Below are 25,192 nucleotides of genomic sequence, written 5' to 3' on the forward strand. Positions count from 1 at the left end.
CCCTAGGAAAGGAGATAAACTGCTCATTTCAGTCCATAAAATGAAAATGCGGTCAGAGCAAATTAGTAGTAAAAGCTGAGTATGCCGAGCTGCAGCAATTTGCAAAAGCCTTTAATAGACAATAATTTCTGTTGCAGTAGAAAAACTTTATACAGTTACTGATATACCAAGTTATGTTAGCCAGGGAAAAGATGGTTACGCACCTGAATGTGTGTACCAGGTAGGTAAAATACATTTAGTCAGTTTCCTGTTATAGAAATCAGAACATGGCCTGGAAAATCCTAATGGTTTACCTGTGACTCTACTTCCATAAAGATAAATCATCCCAGAGACTATTAGAGAGCCTTGGAAATATTCCTCTAATCTACTCTACTTATCCCATTTAAAGGATAGCATCTGAAGATTTAATAACAAAAAAAGTTAAAGAATTCAAAGCTGGATAATCAGGTAATTTTAAAGGATCGTGAAAAAGCATCATTGTCTCTCCACCACAAAACCCTTGCTCTATTTTTTTGTATTCTGTTTTTTTTGGTTTAGTCTTTTTCTTGTCTGTTTATTTAGATCCTATTCACATTTCATATCCTAGTTCAAAAGTCTCATCTCTGAGAAGCTACTCCTGATTACTTCAGCTCAAAATGTTCTTGACTTATTCTAAATCTAGTACACTTTCGGGGTATAGCTCTTTGGTCTCAGCAGTACTGTCTTCGCTGTTTGTTTCATGGTTATGTCTTGTGCCTTCCAACTAGAATGTCAGCGCTTGACTACTGACGGAGAGCTCATTGTTACTCAGCAAATGATAAATAAATGAGTTTAGTGAGAAATTTCTTGTGTAAGCATTGTCAGTTTATACACAGTTCAGCACCGCTTGGATGGAAAAAACCCTTGATATTGTTACGAAGAGTTTTGTATTTTCAGTCTGCAGTTTGAGAGATTCCTTATGTGAGTAAAGTGTATGTTACTCTTTTTTTTTAATTGAATAATCCCAGAACCTCCAGGTTTGACTCTTGAAGAAGATGCTACTGTTGGGAAGAGTGGATGGATTATGCAGCCCTGTTTTCTGAGAATTCATTTGTTCTTGGAGTTTTTCACTGCTTGTCACCACTACCACTTGGCCTCAAAGAACAAGCATGTAACCCTTCCTTTCCTTCATATTTTACTACACAGCTGAGAAGAGACTGAATTTGGATCCTTTAGTGGTACAACTGGAATATTACACAGTTTAGAGTAAGATGGCTTATTTAAAAGTATTTTTCTAATAGGAGATAGAAACTGGATATTAACAAAATAAGGGTACTCTCATGTACAAAATACAACTACTTATGGTCAACTTTTATTTAAGAGATGCCACCACCCTGTGGCAGAGGCCATTTTTTAACTGGTCTTAACCAAGGAGTAGCTCCTAGAAAACTTCACTGTTTAAGTTCAGGCCTGAGTACAAAGGACAAAATAGAGTTTACCTGCTTGCCTTTATTGGCACTACTGACATTTTGCACCAGATAATTCTTTTTTTGTAAATATTTGAAGTATGGTTGACTTATTATGTTAGTTTCAAGTATATAGCATAGTGATTCAGTACTTTTGCAGATTAAACTTCATTATAGGTTATTACAAGATAATGGCTATAATCCACTGTGCTATAGTGTATCCTTACTGTTTATTTTATAAACATAGTAGTTTGTCCCTAACTTGTCCCTCTATCTTTTGGTGACCACAGGTTTGTTTTCTATATCTGTGAGTCTGTTTCTGTTTTGGATATACAGTCAGTTGTATTATGTTAGATTCCACATATAAGTGATATCAAGCAGTATTTGTCCGTAAGCCAGACAATTCCTTGTTGTGGGCAGCTGTCCTGTGCATTATAAGATGTTTAGTGGCATACTTGGCTTCTACCCACTACCTGCCAGTAATACCCCACCCCTACTTGGAACAACCCAAATCAACTCTAGACATGGCCAAATGCCCCTGAGGGGTGTTATGTCCCTTTCCCACTTTCACTGAGAATCACTGGCCTATATAAGGGCTTTTCTGCTAATTCTGGTTTCCTGTCCATCCTATTTGACAGCAGGAATCATCTCTCCCTTAAAGACAGAATTCCAGTTCCCCAGAGAAGTATAGCTTTGGTCTTGTTGGCCTCCACCAGATTACCAAATCACTGGTTAATAGTAACCCCAAATATTTTATGAGAGATACTACATTATAAATAACAAGGACTTTAGTTTTAGCATCTAAGTAGCAAATTACCATCAACACTTTATAGGTAAATTTCAGAATTCTACATTTCAGAATTCTTCAAGTTACATCTTCATGAGCTGGATCACTGAGGATTTATGAAATTTAACTATTCTGTATATCTCCACTGTGCTTGTGGTTGGGGCAGGGGCAAAGACTGTAGAAATTCTAGATGTGTTCAAGTGTGGAGGCGGTCAAGGAGCTAGGATGGAAGGCCTTCTTGTAGTGGACAATAAGTTAAAGGTGAGTGTGCCTGTGTAGTGCCATTCTTCTCTATAATAAACTCAAATTATGAGTAAGCAAGACTTACAAATATTTGATATATGCAAAATGCAGTCATGGTGGTCTTTGCTGTTTCCTTTATTTCATTCGCTTTCTCCCTCCTCACCTTTAGAATGTTTGATTATATAGCATTCCCTGTATTTGATATAACAAAGGCAACTGATAATTCTGAAGATGATCTAAGTAACTAGGAGATTTAAAATTAAACTTTCTGGAGAAGGAAATGGCAACCCACTCCAGTGTTCTTGCCTGGAGAGTCCCAGGGATGGGGGAGCCTGGTGGGCTGCCGTCTATGGGGTCGCACAGAGTCGGACACGACTGAAGCGACTTAGCAGCAGTTTTATCTTCTTTCTGTCCAAAGGAGAAGACCAGTACTTTGCTGCCTTGGTTTCCCTGATTACAACAAGGGAGTATGCCTTGGTCTCTGAGGCATGCTGCCTTTCTTCTTCCAGAGTCCACAGCAGATGTAAGAAGTTTGATCACAGCCTTTTTTTTCCTCCTTTGGGCTCAGTTATAACTTCATTTCTCCCCAGCACCCCAAGCAGTCACTCTTCTCAGATGATGCCTATACATGCAGTGAAACTTATCGGTGAGCCCTGGACTGGATAATCCAAAAGAGCACTTTAATAACTGACATCTTAGGGTTCTGTAACTTTACCAACAGCTGTGAACTTAGGAAGGGTCAGTATGTTCGCTCTGGAATGCCATTCCCCCTCCCTTGTCACTATGACTGGGAAGAGGTGAAACATCCATCTGAATTTTAAACTTAGGTTCTAGCACAACACAGACCAAAAGCTTTAGGAATCTTTTGAGCTTTGAAGTCATGTTTTATGAATTTAGCACATTCATCTGCACAGAGAGAATCAATGAATTGTCTTTCTATTTATGAAACCTCTTGCACTCCCCACTGAAGATTGATTGAGATATAATTGACATCTAATATTGTGTGAATTTAAGGTGTACAGTGTGATGGCTTGATACATTTATGTGCTATAAAACATTTACCACAATAGGGTTGGTTAACAACTCTGTCATCTCATATAACTATCATTTCTTTTTTGTGTTGAGAACATTTAAGATTTACTCCCTTAGCAACTTTCAAGTATGTAATACAGTATTGTAACTATAGACATGCATGCAGTACATTAGCACCCCAAACTTGTATCTGTTATCAAGTTTATACCCTGTGACAAACATCTCCCCATTTTACCCACCCCTCAGCCCCTGGCAACCACCATTCTATCCTGTTTCTATGGGTTAATTAAATTAATTAATCTTTAAAAAAAAATAAATAAATAAAATTAAACTTTCTACCTTGAAGGTGATGTACTTTTTTAATGTCCATATTTATAAACATTTATTTCTAAATAACACAGAAAAATCTCAATTTTAAGTTATACTGTCTGATACCAAAGCAATAAAAACAAGCTATTCGTTCTTTCTCTTTTTTCTTTAAGTAGAAGGAAAAAAGAAAATTTATCTACTATACAGTATGGAAGCTAAGAGGAAAATCTCTAATTCTGGTTCAGGAGAAAAATCACAATCACTGATTTACAAACTATTTAGAAAGTAATGACAATGAGAACAATAAAACAACATAAGTATTCAGCTGAAGTAGTACATAAAGGAAAATCACAGATCAATGTTTTAATACTAACCAATATAGAAAAATATTAGTAAATCATATTAGTAAATATTAGTAAAATCATAGTAAAAATATGGTTTACCTATCACTTATATAGTACTTAATGTGTCAGACACTGTTGTGTTCTATAAAAATTAACTCATATGAAGCAAGTAACATTCTCCCTTTTTTATCAATAAAGAATCTGAGGCTCGGAGAGTTTACTGTTTTCCTGAAGTTCACTCAGCTAATAAGTGATAAAGTCAATAACCAAACCCAGTTCTTTGACCACTACATTACACTGCCTCTTATCTTAAATGAGAAAAACACAAAGTTTTAAGGCACAGCAGGCAAAATAATAATAGTAGACTGCAGTGAATTAGAATCCAGAAATACAGAACAGATCATAACAGGAAAGAGCTGGTTATTTGATATGTTCAACAAAATAAATATGGCAAAATAAAAGCAAAGATTTTAAAACAGGAGAGACGATGTTAGACATGAAAAAGGAGGGACTTCCCTGGTAGTCCGGTGGTTGAGAATCGACCTTCCAGTGCAGGAGACTCAGTTTCAATTCCTGGTCGGGAAACTAAGATCTCACATGCTGCAGGTCAACTAAGCCCGCGTGCCACAACTAGAGAAGCCTGTGCACCACAGTGAAGACCCAGAGCAGTCAAGAAGAATAAAGGAAAAAGGAGATAGACTCTGATAACGGAAACTGTAAATATGAAAGAATACAAGCCCATGTATTCATAAAAATATTTTGTTGAGCACCTACCACATAACATGCCGGCTCTATACATGTGGCTAAGGATATCGTGGAGAAGGCAATGGCACCCCACTCCAGTACTCTTGCCTGGAAAATCCCGTGGACGGAGGAGCCTGGAAGGCTGCAGTCCATGGGGTCGCTGAGGGTCGGACACGACTGAGCGACTTCCCTTTCAGTTTTCACTTTCATGCATCGGAGAAGGAAATCGCAACCCACTCCAGTGTTCTTGCCTGGAGAATCCCAGGGACGGGGGAGCCTGGTGGGCTGCCGTCTATGGGGTTGCACAGAGTCGGACACGACTGAAGTGACTTAGCAGTAGCAAGGATATCGTGGTTAGCAAAAAGATGCAATTTGTGGAATTTGCTTGACAGAATACTGGAGAAAAAGGAATCTTAATCTTCTTTACTCCGAGAAAATGTACAGAAATCTTGAGTCTTTGGCTGACTGCTTGTGACTACACATGCTAAATCTGAACATGTGTAGAGTAATACTGTGCAAGGCCAAGCAAAGATCAACCACCAAGAAAAGAACAATTACCAGGGAGCTATAAATGGAAAAATTCCCAGAGCTCATAATGGACTGGATGACTTCAGAGTTACCAGCTGGAGTAAATACCTCACTGAACACTGAGCAATTAAGTACAGACACCTGAAGGCTTATATGTTAGTAGTAGGGCTACATTAGCCCTAGATTAAAAGCTACTCTAGATGTAACCTAGTAACATCTTGAAAAGATCAAGCTGATCCACAAGTAACTTAATTTCCTCCCAAAACAAGACTCAATACTTACACACACACACACACACAAGACAATCAGCAATATAATGTTTACAATGACCAGTATATGAAAAATTACTAGATATGTGAAGCTTCAGCAAAATTTGACCCATAACCAAGACAAAAATCAGTTGACAGAACTAGAGATGACAGAGATCACAGAATTAGCAATAAGACATTTAAAAAGCTATATGAATATAATGAAGAATTTATAATTAAAAATATGAACATTATGATAAAAATGGAAGATATGTAGAAGAATGAAATCCAACTTCTGGAGATGAAAAATACAATATATGAAAAAATTTTTAAATCACTGTAGAACCTTAACAGCAAATTAGATGCTGTAGAAGATTGCTGAACTTGAAGCCAGCAGTAGAAGCTATTCAAACTATAGCACAATTTAAAAAAAACTATAACACATAGTTACAAAGGCAAGAGTTTAAGCTTCATGGGGAACAATATGACATGCTCCAATATGCAGGGCTTCCTTGATAGCTCAATTGGTAAAGAATCCGCCTGCAATGCAGGACACCCCAGTTTGATTCCTGGGTCGGGAAGATCCTTGGAAAAGGGAAAGGCTACCCACTCCAGTACTCTTGGGCTTCCCTTGTGGCTCAGATGGTAAAGAATATGCCCACAATGTGGGAGACCTGGGTTCGATCCCTGGGTTAGGAAGATCCCCTGCAGAAGGGAAAGGCTACCCACTCCAATATTCTGGCCTGAAGAATTCCATGGTGTATAGTCCGTGGGGTCACAGAGTTGGACATGACTGAGCAACCTTCACTTTCACTTCAATATAGAGATAATTGGAGTACCCCTGAGAGAGGGCAGTATTTGAAAAAACAATGCCGCAAATATTTCCAAATTTGATGAAAACTATACTGTCATAGATCTAAGGAGCTCCATGAACCCCAAGTAGGATAAACAAAAAGAAAACATCAAAGCACTTTATGATCAATTGCTGAAAACCAGTGAGAAGAGACACTCTTAAAAGCAGCCAGAAAACAAACAAACAAACAATAAATACATAAGAACAAAGAATTGTCACTTACTATATATCAGAAACAGAAAAAACAAGACAGTATCTCTAAAGTGCTGAAAGAAAAAAAAGTCAACCTAGAATTTTTTTATGGAGCAAACTTTTCTTTCAAAACTTAAGGCAAAATAAGGACATTTTCAAATAAAAGCCAAGAGAATGTGTCACAACAGACCTATGCTATGTAAAATATTAAAGGAAGTTCTTGAGATCGAAGGCAAATAATATCAGGTGGAAATGCAGAACTACACAAAGGGATGAAAAGCACCAGAAATGGTAAATATCTGGATAAATTTTAAACGACTCCTTTCTCATTTTATAATTTCTTTCAGAGTTGACTGTTTAAAGCAAAAATAATAGCAGTATACTATGGGGATTATAACATATAGAAAGAAAATATATGCCCATAATATCACAAAGAATGAGAGGGAAAAACAGAAGTAAACATATATATATATTATACTATGTATTATAGTATGATTAATAAAAATAGACTATGATGCGTTCAAGATGCACATTGTAAAACTTAGAACAACAGAAATGATGAAAGAAGCATAGCTAAGGCAGTCAATAGAGTAATTAAATGGAATATTCTACATATTACTCAAAAAGGAAGACAAGAAAGAAAAAAATTTTAAATGTAGATTGGACAAATAGAAAATAAATATCAACTATATCAATAATTCATTGTAAGTAGTTTAAACCAGGCAATTAAAAAGACAAGCCTCTCCAAATAAAAAAGCAAGGTTCAATTATGTATTGTTTACAAAATATGATGTAGTTCTTACAAAAAAGTCACCATCAACATAAAGACACAGGTAAGTTCAAAGTAAAATGATAAAAGATGTGCAAATACAGTAAAGCTGGAATACCTATATTATTGTCAGACAAAATAGACTTTAGGAAAAAGAATTTGGCCTATCCTCAAGACCAGGGATAAACAGGGATGTTTCATAATAATAAAATGGTCAATTCATCAAGAAGGTACAGTAACAAAGCTTCAAATTACATGAATTAAAAACTGGCAACAGAAAAGAGAAATAGACAAATCCACAATTATAACAGATTTCAACGTTCACCTCACAGTTTTTGATAGATAAGTTGATTTAAAAAATCAGCAATGATATGGAAGTCTCAAACAATTTTATCAACCAATTTGACCTAATCAATATGTATAGAATTCTACATCAAACAATGGCAGAGTACACATTTATTTCAAAATGTATATGGAATGTTCCACCAAGATACACCATAAACTGGAAGATATTTTTTCTAATTTTCAGTAAATTTAGAAATGACTGAAAGTACTAGTCAAGGTCCAATCAGGAAACAGAAACCACAGTAATTTGACCATGTAGTTTAATATAGAGAATTATAACTACGATGAGACTGGGATAACAACGGGTTCGCTAATAGAAAGTAAACAGAACTCTAAATATAATAGGAATATCAGATAAAAGAATAATTACTACCCCCTAGGGCTAAGATAGATTCCCCATGGTACTCCTGGGCCATGCCCCAACTCCAGGCTGAGATGCAGACCTTGCAAGAGGACAAGTTGTTGTGTTGTTGTTTAGTTGCTAAGTTGTGTCCAACTCTTCTGCGACTGCATGGTCTGTAGCCCGCCAGTCTCCTCTGTCCATGGGATTTCCCAGGTAAAGATCCTGGAGTGGGCTGCCATTTCCTTCTCCAGGGGATCTTCCTGACCCAGGGATCAAACCCGTATCTCCTGCATTAGAAGCACTCTTCACCACTGAGCCACCAGGGAAGCCCATAGAGGACAAGGCCATGGCTTGCCTACTGACAAGCAATTTGCTTTACTTCTGTACCAGTGAGGCATGCTGGAAATCCATCTTCTGGAATTTATTGAAAATGTACCCTCTTGGGTGCAGAGAAAGTTGTTCATGGGTAGGAGTCTTGTGGGAGCCACTCTGCTCCAAAATAGTCTGAAGGTAGGGGATCTAGGGAAGCTGCTGAGTGCTGGAGAAATTGCCCATATTGCAGGAGCCTGGTGCTAGGGGACACACTTGTACTGCAGGAGTCAGGAGCTAGGAAGCCACCGAGACTGCAGGAGCCAGGCAAAGGAAAAGCTGCAGGCACTGCAAGATGAGGGGTGCAAGAGAAGCTATGTGTGGTCCAAGTGCCAAACAACAAAGCAAGCAAGAATTAAGAAAGAAAATTCTTTCCAGCACTCTCTACTGACATAGCTTAACACTGTACCAACTGGCAAATGAGAAATATTTAAAGAGCATAGTTCCAGTTTTAGAACAGGCAATGAATCTAGGAGATAAAACAGTTCTTAACACTACTGGTTAAAGAAGAAAAATCTTATCTGTCTTCTCAACAAATACTGAGAAGGCATTTGATATTAAAATTTAACACCCATTTTTAATTTAAAAATCTTTGATAAATTAGGAGTTGAATACATCCTTTACTAATAAAATCAAATATTTTCTTCTAGAAGCATGGCTGGTAACGTTCTTAGAGGGGCCCTTCTCCTATAGAATGGGTATAATCTGCCTAAGACATGCTCTATTATTCTCAAGAGGTTAAGAAAGTCCTAAGGAATTTCTTCTACCACCACACATGCTTAGCCCAGGCTAATCAGCAAGCAGATATGAGGACCTATGCTGATATCAGCTGCGATGCTAATACACTACCCTGGCCCAGTTGCCAGGTGGAAAGCCAAGCATGCGAGTCCCTACTGAAACAAGATTCTCTAAGGGAGCTGAATTCATTTTAAGTCTGTGTTGTTCTCTGGCTATGAGCAGAAAAAGAAGCAAAACTTTCTGAAAGTAAAGATCCCCAGTTTAGGTTAAGAGGACTCCCAAAATTAAGGTCAAGAAATGAGGTGAAGGGAGCTTTCTGGCAGTCCAGTGGTTTAAGATTCCACTCTTTCACTGCCAAGTCGCCAGGTTCTATCCCTGGTTGAGGAACTAAGATCCTAAAGCCAAGTGGCATGGCCAGAAAAAAAAAAAAAAAAAAAAAAACAGAAGAGTTTACAATCAAAGAACTACAAGCACCAAGAAGCCAACCTTTTATGAGTGAGTATATGCAGAAATAATATTCAATAGACATATAACTCCAAAGGCCATAGTAGTAGAACTGATAAAGTATAGAATATCTATGTTCCAAATGTTTAAAAGAGTGAGGGATCTTCATGTTGCTGTACTGCTGAAACCAACACAACACTGTAAAGCAATTATCCGCCAACTATTTTTTTTTAAGGGACATAATCTGACTTTGGTATTGACCATCTGGTGATATCCATGTGTAGAGTCTTCTCTTGTGTTGTTGGAAGACGGTATTTGCTACAACCAGTGCATTCTGTTGGCAAAACTCTACTAGCCTTTACCCTGCTTCATTCTGTACTCCAAAGCCAAATTTCCCTCTTACTCTAGGTATTTCTTGACTTCCTACTTTAGCATTCCAGTCGTCTATAATGAAAAGGACAAATTTTGGAGGTGTTAGTTCTAGAAGGTCTTGTAGATCTTGATAGAACCGTTTACCTTCAGCTTCTTCAGCATTACTGGTCAGGGCATAGACTTGGATTACTGTAATATTGAATGGTTTGCCTTGGAAATGAACAGAGATCATTCTGTCATTTTTGAGATAGCATCCAAGTACTGCATTTTGGACTCTTTTGTTGACTATGATGGCTACTCTATTCTTCTAAGGGATTCTTGCCCAACTAAAAATAACTAAAATATGAAACTTAACTAAAATATAAAATGTAAAAATATAAAAATAACTAAAAATATGAAAGAGATAATTAAGAGATGGAGGCTAGGATGAGAGGGTCAGTCGTTTAACTAACAGTAGTCTCAGAACAGAGTAGAATAAAAAAGAGGCAGTAGTCTCCCCTAACATTTTACAAAACTTTTCAAATACACAGAAAAGTTAAAAGAATTGTGGAGTGAACACTCATATATACCACCTAAATTCTATTTAATATTTTGTTACATTTGCTATATCATTTAAAGAATCTGCCTGCCAATGCAAGAGATGCAAGAGACACCAGTTTGATCCCTGGGTCAGGAAGATCCCCTGGAATATGAAATGGCAACCCACTCCAGTATTGTTGCCTGGAGGGCTACAGTCCATGGGGTCGCAAAGAGTCAGACACAACTGAGCAACTAACACACACACACACACACACAGCTATAACACAAAATCATATCAAAAAACAGAACATATTCGTCACCCCAGAAAGTTCCCTCAGGCCTCCTGTCAGTCAACCCCTGCCCTCTGTCTTCACTGGTTACTAGTGTCCTAATGAGATTAAAATTTTAATACTTAGTAAATATTTAATATTTATTAAATTAATTAAATATTTATATAAAATATGTAATATCAAATATTATAATATACGGTATTTGAATAAATATATACATATTTACCTTTTGCAGAAAGGATGAAAACAGGTACTTGCTGTTTTAAGAATCACAACATAACCAAAGCAGGATAAATAAAAAGAAATGCATAATGACACATAGTAAATGAATGAAGAACTCTTAAGACTTTAAAAGCAGCCAAAGGACAGACCACTAGCAGAAGAACAATTAAAATGACAATGGATTTCTCAGCATCAATGGAAGCCAAAAATTAATGGAATAATAGCTCTCAAGTGCTGAAAGAAAATAGGTCAGCTAGAATTGTGTACTTACCCAAGCTATTGTTCAAGAACAAGAGTAAAAAAGAAATACTTAAGATAAATGAGAAATGAGAGTTTACCTCAGAGACCTGCATTAAAGGAACTCCTAAATGATACAAGGGAAGGGAATCAGTGTTTCAAACAGGTTAAGAGTATTTACTTTGGAGACTGACTGGTGTGAATCCCTGTTCAGCCATTTGCTAGTTGTGGGACATTAGGCAAGTGAGTTAACATCTCTGTGCTTCAGTTTTCTCATTTGTAAAATGTTGACCTCATGGACTTGCTATGAGAATTGAATGAGTTAGTAGAAAATAGCAATTAGAACAAAGCCTGGCATAAAGTGAGAACTTTAAAAAAAATTTACAAGGGAATTATCCTAGAATAGTCTGAGATGCAAGACAGAACTGAGAGTGAATCAAAGGTAAACAAACTTGTCAGTCTAGTTCAGTTCAGTTGCTCAGGTGTGTCCAACTCTTTGCGACCCCATGGACTGCAGCATATCAGGCTAAACACTGTCTAAAAAATGTGTAATCTGTGAGGTTTAAAAAATGGACAGAATTAGTATTTTGAATAAATAATAATAGCATGTAGGTGTTGGGAGGAAGAGTAGTCAATAGAGTTAAAATGATTCTAAGATCATTGTTTTGTTTAGAAGAAGGGTTAATATACTGTTTACATTTTGTTAAATTAGAGGTACAAGAAAACATCTAAAAAGAACAAATATAGAGTGTACCAATTCTAAATAAAGAGATAAAAATGGAATTTTAAAACTGAACAAAAGTTAATTAAAAAAAAATCCCCCCAAAAAAGGGCAAAAAAAAAAAAAAAAACCCAGCTCAGAAAAAGGTAAACATAAAAGATGTAGAAATAAATTCAAATACATCAAGAATCAAAATAAATATATATGTATTAAAATTGCTTTCACTCCAATCCCAAAGAAAGGCAATACTGGAGAATGTTCAAACTTCTGTACAACTGCACTCATTTCACATGCCAGCAAGGTTATGCTCAGCTGGTTTCAGCAGTATGTGAACCAAAAACTTCCAGACATACAAGCTGAATTTAGAAAAGACAGAAGAACCAGAAATCAAATTGCCAACATTCATTGGATCATGGAAAAGCAAGGGAGTTTCAGAAAAACAACTATTTCTGCTTCATTGACTACACTAAAGTGTCATTGACTATGTGGATTCCAACAAACTGCGGAAAAATCTTAAAGAGATGGGAATACCAGACCACTTTACCCATCTTCTGAGAAAGTTGTATTATGGGTCAAGAACCAACAGAACCAGACATGGAACAACGGACTGGTTCAAAATTGGGAAAGGAGTATGACAAGGCTGTATATTGTCACCGTGCTTATTTAACATCTATGCAGAATACATCATGCAAAATGCCAGGCTGAATGAGAATTACAAGCTGCAATCAAGATTGCTGGGAAAATACCAACAACTTCAGATACGCAGAGTGAAAAAGCTGGCTTGAAACTCAACATTCAAAAAACAAAGAACATGGCATCCTGTCCCATCACTTCATGGCAAATAGAAGAAGAAAAATTGGAAGCAGTGACAGATTTCATTTCTTGGCTCCAAAATCACTGTGGACAGTGAGTAACTGCAACCGTGAAATTAAAAGACACTTGCTCCTTGGAAGGAAAGTTATGACAAATCTAGACAATGTATTCAAAAGTAGAGGTATCACTTTGCTACAAAAGTCCATATAGTCAAAGCTATGGTTTTTCCAGTAGTCATGTATGGATGTGAGAGTTGGACCATAAAGAAGGCTGAGCACCAAAGAATTGATGCTTTTGAACTGTGGCGTTGGAGAAGACTCTTGAGAGTCCCTTGGACTGCAAGGAAATTAAACCAGTCAGTCCTAAAGGAAATCAACCCTGAATATTCACTGGAAGAACTGTTGCTAAAGCTGAAGCTCCAGTACTTTAGCTACCTGATTCGAACAGCCGACTCACTGGAAAAGACCCTGATACTGGGAAAGACTGAAGGCAAAAGGAGAAGGGGGCAACAGAGGATGAGATGGTTTAGATAGCATCACTGACTCAATGGAAGTGCATCTGAGTAAACTCTGGGAGATAGTAGAGGACAGAGAAGCCTGGCATGCTACAGTCCATGGGGTTGCAAAGAGTCAGACATAACTTAGTGACTCAACAACAACAATTAAAATTACCAAAGATAGAAATTTTTAAGAAATCTAGCTATATGCCACATAAAAAACACTCTCAATTTCAGGGAACTGTTTCCAGGATCCCCTGAGGATACCAAAATCCATAAATGCTCAGTGCCCATATATAAAATGGAGTTGTACTTGTATTTAACCTAATACATACATTCTCCCATATACTTTAAATCATCTCCAGATTACATATAATATCTAACAGAATGTTAATGCTATGTAAGTAGCTGTTAGCACGTGGCAAATTCAAGTTTTGCTCCTTGGAACTTTCTGAAAATTTTTTTCCAAAGATTTTCGATCTGAGGTTGGTTGACTCCACCAATGCAGAGCCCTCAGATAGGGAGGGCTGACAGTCTATATAAGGAAATGGTTTTTCAGACACAGGAAAAAACAGCTGCAAAGCCCTTGAAGCAAAAACAAAGTTCAAGGAAGGCAAATATTAAAACTTTTAAAATTTGTATAGAATCAATGTTTTTTTTTTTTTTCAAGTGAAATACAGAACCCTTACCACCACATAGGCCCATTGATCTTCTCCCCTGTATGTTCTAGTTGTCATCAATTACATCTACATGTGTCCCAGGTGGCACTAGTAGTAAAGAAGCCATCTGCCAATGCAGGAGACGTAAGAGACACAGGTTGAATCCCAGGGTCAGGAAGATCCCCTGGAGGAGGGCATGGCAACCCACTCCAGTATTCTTGCCTGGAGAATACCATGGACAGAGGAGCCTGGTGGGCTAGGGTCCATAGGGTAGCAGAGTCGGACACAACTGAAGCGACTTTAGCACACGTCAAAAAAACCCTTCAGACAAAAGTGTAATTTTTGCTTTTAACATCAAATACGTTTTATAAACTCAAGAATAATCTACCATATTTATACAAATATTTACCATTTCTCGTGCTCTTTCTTCATTCCCGATGTTCCAGGTTCTCTCCTGTATCATTTCTCTTCTGTCTGAAGAACTTCTTCTAGCAATTCTTTTAGAACAGACCAACTGGCAATGAGTTCTTTTAGTTTTCCTTCATCTGAGAAGGAGGCCTTTATTTCACCTTAGTTTCTGAAACATATTTTTACTGCATATATTATTATGTGTTGACCATTCTTCTACTGCAGCACTTTAAAAACATGTTACTTCCTTCTGGACTGCATGGTTCCTGATGAGAAATCTATAGTAATTCAAACTGATGTTACCCTGTAGTAATATGTTGCATTTCTCTGGCTGTTTTCAAGACTTTTTTTTTTGTCCTTTTCAGCATTTTGATGAAGATGTGTCTGGATACAAATTTATGTTCATTATGTTTGGGCTTTGTTGAGCTTCTTGAATCGATAGGCTTATATCTTTTGCCAAACTTGAGACTTTTCATTCATTATATATTCAAAAAATTTTCAACACCTTTTGCTATTATCCCACAGGTCCCTGAGAGTCTATTCATTATTTATCCAATTTTCCCCTACTCTGTTGTTCAGATTGGATAATTTGTATTGATGTTTTCAATTTCACTGACACTTTCCTCTGTCATCTCCTCTGCTACTGAGACCATATGGTGAATTTTTATAATTAATTTTGGCTATTACACTTTTCAATTTTAAACTAAATATTTGTTTCTTTATATTTTCTGTTTTTTGCTGATACTTTATATTTTTCCATTGGTTTCAAAAGTGCTTTTTTTTATTGCTTGTTAAGAGAATTTTTATAACAGAATTCGGAATTTTGAAAGGTCTGGCATTTTACTTTACTTAGAAGTTAACAAGTTAGGCTGTTGCAGTTTAATGCATAGTGGTGAAGTTGTGAGTCTCCTGAATCAGAGACAAAGGACAATTTATCACTCACTGCAGTAGTGGGAAGTAGAATATCAGGATTTCTGACAGTTTCCTGAGTCCCAGTTCCTACCAAGTAACGCCAGGAGGACCAGGTAATACCTGTGTATGCAGTGAGTTTCCTGATAGGAGAGGAACTTCATGGGGAAACTCCAGTTTGTAATAAAGGACTCACAAACCTATCCAACTGAGTAATGGAGAGAAACGCATCTTTTTTATTCTAGACAGCAAACAAATCTCCCCTTGGGCCCAGAGGAAGACATTATCTCTGTCTTCTAAGGATGTTTGCTACACAGACATCCCTGAAAAAATCAGGAAAAAGCTGTTAATGCCCTTGCCTAGAAGACATGCAGAAATACAAGAGATTAATGGAGAGCTGTCTTCCCACAAATGACTGCTTCAGAGCCTTTGTCAGGTAAGTCCACTATCTGTGTTCTCTCAGCGCTGACATCTTTTTTTCCCATGTGAATTGCGATTATCCTGGTTCTTTGTATGGTTAGTAATTTTAGATTGTATCCTGGACATTTTGATTCTTCTGTTTTGAACCTCTGTGTATTGCTTACATTCTATTGAGAATGTTTACATTTTTGTTTTAGCAGGCTTCCCAGGTATTGCTAGTGGTAAAGAACCCACCTGCCAATGCAGGAGACCTAAGAGAAATGGGATCGATCTCTGGGCAAGAAAATCCCCTGGGGAAGGGAATGGCAACCCACTCCAATATTCTTCCCTGGAGAATCCCATAGACGGAGGAGCCTGGCGGGCTACAGTCCATGGGGTCGCAAATAGTCAGAGATGACTAAAGTGAGCACACAGACACAACCTGGGTAGATTCAGGCTGTAGTGTAATGGTGTGCACCTCAAAGGAACTAGGATTTTTGAAGGAAGGGGAAACGTTTGGAATTGGGAGCAAGCAGGACCTGAAGGATTTAAAGCAGAACAAAACAGCTACAACTTGAGAGTACTGCAAGGAAACAGTATTACAGGAGACGACTAGGTTTGGGGTTAGAGTAAAGGGAATGTTTAGAAAAGCTGTTAAGGATAATAGGGGATTTGACTGATAACAGCACAATGAAAGAATCAAAACAGATTAAGAAAAGTGGGAAGTTAGGCTAGATTAAAACAAAGCATTATGGGGTTAAGGTCTATATGTCAGGGCTTCCCTGGTGGCTCAGTGATAAAGAATCCGCCTGCCAACATGGATTTGATCCCTCATTCGGGAAGATCTCGCATGCTTTGGAGCAACTAAAGCCTGAGTGCCACAACTATTGAGCCTGTTTTCTAGAGCCTGGGAGCCTCAACTACTGAAGCCTGCAGACCCCAGAGCCTGTGCTCCACAAGAGAAGCCACCGCAGTGAGAAGCCCTCACACCACAACTGGAGAGCAGCCACTGCTCACCTCAACTAGAGAAAAGCCCACACGCCAACCAACTCCCAGCACAGCCAACAAATACATCAAAGTATTACTTGAAAACTTGATGTGATGAACCTGACCTGTTAAAAAAGGCAATGAGTTATGATGGAATTATTTCTAATTTTTTTAAAAGGGAAATTATAGCCAGTTGGGATTGTTCTTTCAAACAGCTTGTAGCCGGTAATAATGGTCTCTTGGGATTGTCCCTTTAGGCAGTTTGTACTGGTGAAGCAGGTGGATCCCGTGATTTGGGAGGAAAGGGAAAAGAGGACTGACCAGCCGCACACTGAACTCTGGGAACCTCTAAAATCCACGTGGGGTTGCGGCTGCAAAGACTGCGGAGCCATTATTTAAATCTTTGAACACTGACAGTGTTTCAGCGCTGTCACTGAAAACCCTAGAAGCCTCCTTTACAGGCTAAATCTTTGGTGTCACTGCCACTGGACAGTCTTCCAGGAGCATGGAGACCCTGCTGCGGGGTGGGATGGGGGCACATATGATGATATAAATATCTACTGGGAAAACCCAAGAAAAACAACATCATTTTAGGTCTCTCCTCAAAGTTCAACTTATCAGAGGGGGCTTATTTAAACGCATTATCCAAAATCGAGTTTTTTGTGGTCAGTTTCCCTCCTCTTACTATGCTTTCCCACCTTCTTAGCACTTAGCACCACCTGTCGTATATTTATTTGTTTAGTATTTTCTTTCAGTAGAATGTAAAGATCTTGAGAACAGATTTTTTTTTAACTACTTATTTCCAAGGCCTAGAATAGTGCATTGCACACTGTAAGCACTCAATGAGTGTTTACAAAATGAGTGAAAGGATAGACAAGAGTATTAAACCCGATAAGTGAGTTCAGTAACATGGCCAACTACAGAATCAATAACCCTGCAATTAATAGAGTTTCTACATGCCAGCAAAAGCCATTAGAAAAATATCTTTACAGATAGTGTTTATTAACAGCAGCAACAACAAAAATATCCTGAAGTAAGCTAAATGAAAACTAAATAACATTGACATTTTTCTGACAGAATTGAGTGACTAGAGAAGTATACCATACTGCTGGATGGAAAGACAAAATATTGGAATGATGCAGATTCCACCACCCCCCCAAAATTAATCTGTAAATTTAACACAGTATCAATCAAAATCCCAGTGACATTTTTAGGGGAGACAGAGGGTCAGAATTTGATTAAAAGATTTAAAATTTCATCAAGAAGAATAAAGGTTTTAGATAGTCAATTAAATTCTGAAGGAAGGCTCTAATAAGGGACCTTGCTCTACCAGATGCAAAAACAAAAAACAGAGAAAAGGGGTGCACAGCCCAGGCATTTCACTTCTGGAAATTTTTCCAATCAGTGTTTGCTAAGTAGAGGATAGTTCAAACAAATCATGGTTTAAACACATACCTGTGGAAAATACCATGGAACTTTTAAGAATGATGATTTAGAACTACATCAATTGCTATGGAAAATGTTCACCATATAATTTTGTGTTAAAAAATAAACTGATTACAGAACAATATATGGTACCCCATTTCTCATAAAATTGAAAAATAATAATTTACATGTATATGTGAAGAAATAACCTGGATGGAAGGTTATACATCAAAATTTTATTGGTATTTCCTTGGGAATAGAGGTTATGAGTGATTAAACTTTTTTTGTTGTTTACTGAAAAAATTGGGAAGTTCCCCCCCAAAGTGGGACAGCCATAAAACTCACTACCGCCACCTGGTGGCTACCATGGGAAGATTTCTTACTTTTTTCCTATCACCCTAAGAAACAACATACATAACAAAGGTCATAACTATAAAGTTGTAAAGAAATCTGCAGTATCACCTAGTTCTATCGATCACTGTACAGCTGAGGAAATAAAAGGCAAAAAAGTTTAAGTTGTCTGTCTAGAGTCACACTGATAGTGAAACTTATTAATAGTAACACTCTCTTGTGGAGCCCTTTGGCTAAGTACTTTATAGACTGACTCATTTTAGTCTCATAGGAACCTATGAGGTAGTTCCTATTTTTACTCTCATTTATCCCTATTTAACAAATGAGGATCCTAAGGCTCAGAGAAAATGACCTACTTGAGGTTGCCCATTTGGGGCAGCGCAGGCATTCTGAGGTCCACATTCCTCTCCCGCACCTCCGCTAAGGTGCCATCTTAGTCTCTGAATTGCCCTTGCCCCTTCCACTATATCCCACTGCCTCTTCCTTCAGTGATTTTGGTGAGAACTCTTAAATATGTCCAGGGTTAAATTCCTCCAGGTTAAAAAGAGTATAAACATTAAGGGAGAGCAATATAAAGAAACAAAGTAGCCCTGCCCCAGCTGCTTGTAAGAATCTTGTCCAGATAGAAACAGACTTACTCTGCATTGTTCCGGTGTCCAGATGCTAAGTAATCTTGGGACTATAGATAGGCTTCCCTGGGTTCCCCTGCTCCAGCTTTCTCCACGGTATGCTCCCCCACTTAAGTTTTCATTCCCCAGAGCTGAACAGTTACCATCACAACATGCACGTGTTCATGAACTTCTTCCCCTCTCCTAGCTCTTGCCCAAATTCTTAGGAGAAATGGTCTCTAGCTCTGGATCTATCTTTGAGCATCAAAAAAAAAAAAAAAAAAAAAAGGCATATGTCCTAATAAGTGCAAAAATTGTACTAGGGATGATTCTTCAGAAAGTGAGATTAGAAATGAGAAATAACTAGTGCCATTAGCTTCTGAGAGCCTTGAAAACCTAAACAGTATTTCAGAACTGCTCCCAAAATGATACATACCTTTGAATCATCATCTAATTAAAGCTGACTTTTCTTAAGTACCATAGATTAAATATTTTAATTTGATTAAACTTAATACTAGTGCTATAAAAGCATTATTTTCTAAGTTAGTGACGAGCTTAGTTGTTAAATTAAAATTCACAAATAAGATGACTTGAATAAACTATTAAATCTAACCTAAATTATAATTTTTATCTCTAAAATCAAGAATAATAACATTACCATAGGTGGTGGGGAGGATTCAAGTTGACACATAAAAATCACACAGTATAGGCATCTAGCAAATATATCCAATACATTTCCTTCCCTTTTCCCTGTGTAATGTACTTATTTCATCCAAACGTTCTTCATATACCTGGGCTAGGGTTTCTTTGAAGGAATCAATTCTGTGTTAGCCAGTGTTCTATCTGAGGTGTTTAAGGCTCTTCATTTCCGTTATTTCACATCCCATCTTCAGTCTCTCAGTAAGACCTGTGGGCATCACTTTCAGAATCGATTCCCAATTGGACTAATTTTTTACCCTTTCACAACTACCATGTGGGTGCAAGCCATCATCATCTGTCATCTGACGGTGTAGTAACTTCCTAACTGAACTCCCTGCTTTCACTCTTGTTCTCTACCATCTATTCTGCACAGGCAGCCTGATTATTTGTTCACAGATTGTATCAGGTCACTTCTCTATTCGAAACCTTCCAAGAGTCCTCAGCACGTTCAGACTAAAGGTCTAAAGTTCCCACTAAAGCCTACTAGAGCTCTGTGCCCAGAACCTTGCCTACCGTTCTCATCCCTCTCTCCTGCCTTCCTCTGCTGCGGCTGTGCGGCCTCCTTACTGTTTTTTTAATTGAAGTATAACTGATTTCCAATCTTAGTTTCAGAGAGCTTCCTTACTATTACTCTTCGATGCTGCCAAATATAGTCCTGCCTCAGAGCCTGTATATCTGTTGTTTCCTCTGCCTGGAATAATCCTTCTAGATCTTTAATGCCTTGCCTTTTCATTTCCCACCTCAAAGAGGCTGATCCTAGACACCCTATTTAAACAGATACCCTTTCAAGTCTCCCTCCCTAAGCTTCTTTACGTTTTCTCATAGCATTGACCAACTACTGGGGTTTTGAAAAATACATACATATGTATTTCTCTATCCACTTGCCTGACATGTAAGTTCTATGGAGATGGAGACCTTGTTTTGTTCTCTTTGTATCGCTAGCATCTAGAACAGTGCCTGGCATGTGCCAGGCATTCAAAAATATTTGTTGAATGAATAAATGAAAAAACGTAGCCACCTGCCTGCCATCAGATCAGCAAACTTACCTCCTTCTATAGGCATCCTTTTCCCCCTCTTCCTTCACTAAGCAGAAGAGATGTTTTCCTTTTTTTGTTTGCTTTCCTGTTTTATTTTGACCATGCCTCAGGGCATGTGGATCTTGGTTCCCAAACCAGGGATCAAACCCAGGCCCCCTACAGTGGAAGTGTCCTAACCACTGGACAGCCAAAGAATTCCTTGTTTTCCTTCTTATCTGCGGTTAATGTCTCATCTATGTCCTGCCTCCTCAATGACTTTGACTTGGCCTTTACATTCAACGCTCCGGCCTACAGAATTTTCTTGCTAGCAGGCACAAGTCTACCCCATCTTGAGTAAAAATTACAAGGAAAAAAATCTTCTGTCTGCATCTCCTATCACCTGCCAATCTCACCTGCTCCTAACAGCCACAATTTTTGCAGTATTTCTTTATGCTCGTTGCATTGTCTCACCTCTCTTTCATTCTGGTTTCTCTTAAACTCCTTAGAAATAGCTCACTCCTGCTGTCATCATTTTCTTCCCTGACCCTTTCGGAGACAATCCTCTTAATGTTTTCTACTACTTCCCTGACTGCTACTCTTCTTGTCCCTCCCCAAAACTCTTATGTGTCTGAATTCTGATCAGGGTTCTTCTTATTCTACAGATTCTCCCTTGGCAATCTTACCCATGTCCATAGTTTCAGTTATCACCCCAAACTGTATGCCCAGCCCTCCTCTCCATCAACTGGACTCACAATTTACATGACCAACTACTACCTGACCCCACTTGGATTTCCACAAGCACCTCAAAATAAAGATGTCATTTTCTTCCTCCAAACCTGTTTCTCCTCCACTGTTACTTAGTAAAGGGCACCATCCGCCACCCAGTTGTTCATGGATGTTACCCCTGGTTTCCCCTTCCCCTCCAAACCCTTCACCCCCATTCAGCCAATCAGTAGGGTTCCATTAATTCTACTATGTTGGGTCAAATTGTGTCCCCCTCTCCCCAAAACATATATCCATGTCCTAAACTCCCGGTGCTTTGAATGTGACTTTATTTGGAAACAGGCTCTTTGCAGGTATGATCAAAACTGTCTCGAGATGAGAGTATCCTGGATTTTGGATTGGCCCTAAATCCAATGACCAGGCTCCTTATGTGAGAAAGGAGAGGAGGATGAAGAGGGAGCTGTGAGGTGCAGGCACGGGGAGAAGGCCAGTGAAGATGGAGAGAGTTACCAGAGTTATAAGGCTACAAGCCAGGGAACAAGGATTACCAACCCTGCGACTGACACCTTGCTTTCAGACTTCTGGCTGTGAAAGAATGAATTTCTGTTGTTTTATTCCGCAAGTTTATAGTCATTTGTTATGGCAGTCCCGGGAAACTGACACATCCACCTTCCAAATATCTTGAAATCCACCCACATTTCCCCATTGTCATCCACATCTAGTTCAGACTGTGATTACAACAATCTTGTCTCCATGCTACTAGTCCCAGCCCATCTTTCTAAAATACAGGAATTTTACTCCACTATTGACAATTTGTGAGTGAGTTTGCCAGTGACTTCTGGATTAAGTCTAAATGCCTGGTACAGAATATATAGTTTTCTGCTTACTTGTGTAGCCTTATTGCTCACCTCTTTTCATCCTCACCCTTAATTCTATGCTCCAAGCCCAGTAATAATTTTTTATATTTATGGAATACTCTGTGACACACACTGTTCTAAGAGCCAAACCTCACAACAGCCCTACAAGGTAAGAAGCAGGCTTCTTTCAATGTCTCTGTCTTCCTTACTCTGCCTTTGGGACTCTGAGCATGCTGTTCTCTGCCTACAATACTCTCCCTTTCTCTTCTCTTGCTCTTTGTCCCCTCTCCTCATAATTCACACCCATATGTAAGGTCTCAGCTTACTCAGCACTTCCTCCATGAAGCAGTCCTTGATCTTCCTAAATCTGTCTGGGTTACCTGTCCCACCTCCATTGTCCATATTCCTATTATACCCTCTACTTGCCCTATTGTAATACAAATTATTACAATTGTCTATTTACTGGTGTCTTAGCCTGTTTAGGCTGCTATAACAAAACACCACAGACTGGGTAACTTATAAACAACAAAAATGTATGTCTAGCAGTTCTGCAGGCTGAAAGTCTGGGATCAGGGTGCCAGCATGGTCAGGCGAGGACCCCCTTGCGGGCTGCAGACTTCTCACTGCATCCTCACATGATGGGAGGGGTAAGTAAACTCTTTCTGGGGCCTCTTTTATAAAAAGGGCACCAATCCCATTCATGACCCGGTCATCTCCCAAATGTCTCACTTCCTCATACCATCACCTTGGTACGGATTTGGGCCAGGATTTCAACATACGCATTTTGGAGGAACACAGACATTCAGACCATTCAACAGGCCTATAGCTTAGACTATATGTTTCCTGTGCAAAGAGGCTGTTCATTCTCTTGCCATTGTAGCCCCAAACCCACAATCTAGCACAGTGCCTGGCACACAAGGGATGTTCAATCAACATATTTGAGTAAATCAGAGGCTTGAATAAAGGCTGTATCTTATGTCGCTACTGACATAGGGTAGGAAAAAATGCACCCCTAGACCTAGTTGCCAAATGTCTGTCTTCACAATCTGTGCCTCCTAGGCCTTTGCTCAGGCCAGTTCTGAAGCACTCTTTTCATAGGAGTTTCCTAGACTCGTGAGGCCAGTTAATTCTCACTTCCCTATCACACTCAGTACCTGACGAACAAAAGGCTGGAATAAAAAATCTTTTTAAATAAAAACATCAAATAATCAAGAACTAAATAACAGTTTGAGCTGACGCAAACATCAGATATTCTGATGTGAGTAGAAAGGATGGTAAAGCTGAATTTCTAGGAGGGGAGCATCACTGTGGGTTAACATGGTCAGGGACACATCACAGAGAAAGGACATACGCTGTACTCGGAAAGGAATGGGAATTGCATGGTGAATTCCATGCCATAAGAATGGAATGGGCAAAAGCTCCAACTTTAAGGGTTGGTGTGAGTTAGTTTGGCTGGAAGGGAGTTGTGACTAGGAGAGTTGTGGGAAATCAGATTGCAAAGGTAAGAGGAAGCGAGACTATGCTCGTTGCCAATGACAGATGTTGTATGCAACTGTCAAAATTCTGCTTATATATATATAATACATATTTTATCTTAAATGTCCCTGTCATATCAAAAGTACCCATTCTAATGCTAAGACCACAAGCCTGGGACATGGCGGAATAACAGTATCATGGCAACAACACTCTGTTTCTAATGTTGGTGAAGGACATGGTAAAAAGCTCACATTGCTCCAAATGTATTTAAGTGTCCAATGGATGCTCCCCTTGGAATCCTAGCACAATCCTCAAGAAGGCTGATAATGGAACTAATTATGACTTTCCTGTTTATCGCAATATACTGAGTACCAACCAGGCATCTAATATACACTTTGGGGGATTTAAAGATGAATAAATGTGATTTCTGCCCTTAAAGAGCTTACAATAGTATAAAAATAAGATACACAGCCAAAAAAGTTTAAGTTAACACTACATATAAAGATGAATAAAAGAAAGATGATATGTGCTAAGAAAGATTAGAGAAGAAATTCTACTTGGCTGAGAACAAGATGGGCAGAATTTGCTCAGTTGGTAACTGAGGAAAGAACATTTCAGCAAGAGTGAGAAGTTTGAAAAGACTTGACATGGGAAAGCACAGGGAGTGTCTGCAGAACTGTGAATAGTCCAGTGACTTATCTGTTCATAGATTAAAAGAAAGCAGGTTTCTAGTTTTTTAATTATGATGTGCTGATTTCCACTTGGGTAAGACACTACAACAATGGAAATGGCCTGTTCTTTCAACTTTCAAAGTTAGTATTTTTAACAAGCCTCCAGTGTGGTCCTCTTGACCACATGGTGAGTAAAGCTAAACCTGAGACTTTCATGAGCAATGATGAAAGAGCACACGAGGTACAACGTTAATATAGACTAATATCATTTTATTGGCTTTTAGTTGCTCATGTGCACCCACGGTTGATTCATGTCGATGGAAGGCAAAACCACAATATGTAAAGTAATTATCCTCCAATTAAAATAAATTAATTAATCAAAAATATATAGATTAGTATCAGACCATTTTGATCAGAAAGATTCATTTAAATGTCTGAAAAACACAAGTCCCAGTGCTTCATGGTAATTTCTTCATCTAACAGCTCAAAATTGTTTTTTCTAGAGCACCTGTAGGGGGTTATTACTCAACACTAAAAAGGAATTAGCCACTGATACATGCAACAACCGGAGAAGGCGATGGCACCCCACTCCAGTGCTCTTGCCTGGAAAATCCCATGGATG

General features: G+C 38.4%; 1 protein-coding gene across 1 annotated transcript in view; it reads left to right on the plus strand.

Moving 5' to 3' along the window:
* Positions 1-25,192, plus strand: part of NDUFC1 (NADH:ubiquinone oxidoreductase subunit C1) — a 170,467-nt gene that overhangs the window by 41,558 nt on the left and 103,717 nt on the right. The window lies entirely within an intron of this gene.

This window comes from Bubalus kerabau, chromosome 16 (genome assembly GCF_029407905.1).
Source record: "Bubalus kerabau isolate K-KA32 ecotype Philippines breed swamp buffalo chromosome 16, PCC_UOA_SB_1v2, whole genome shotgun sequence".
Classification (NCBI taxonomy): Eukaryota; Metazoa; Chordata; class Mammalia; order Artiodactyla; family Bovidae; genus Bubalus; species Bubalus kerabau.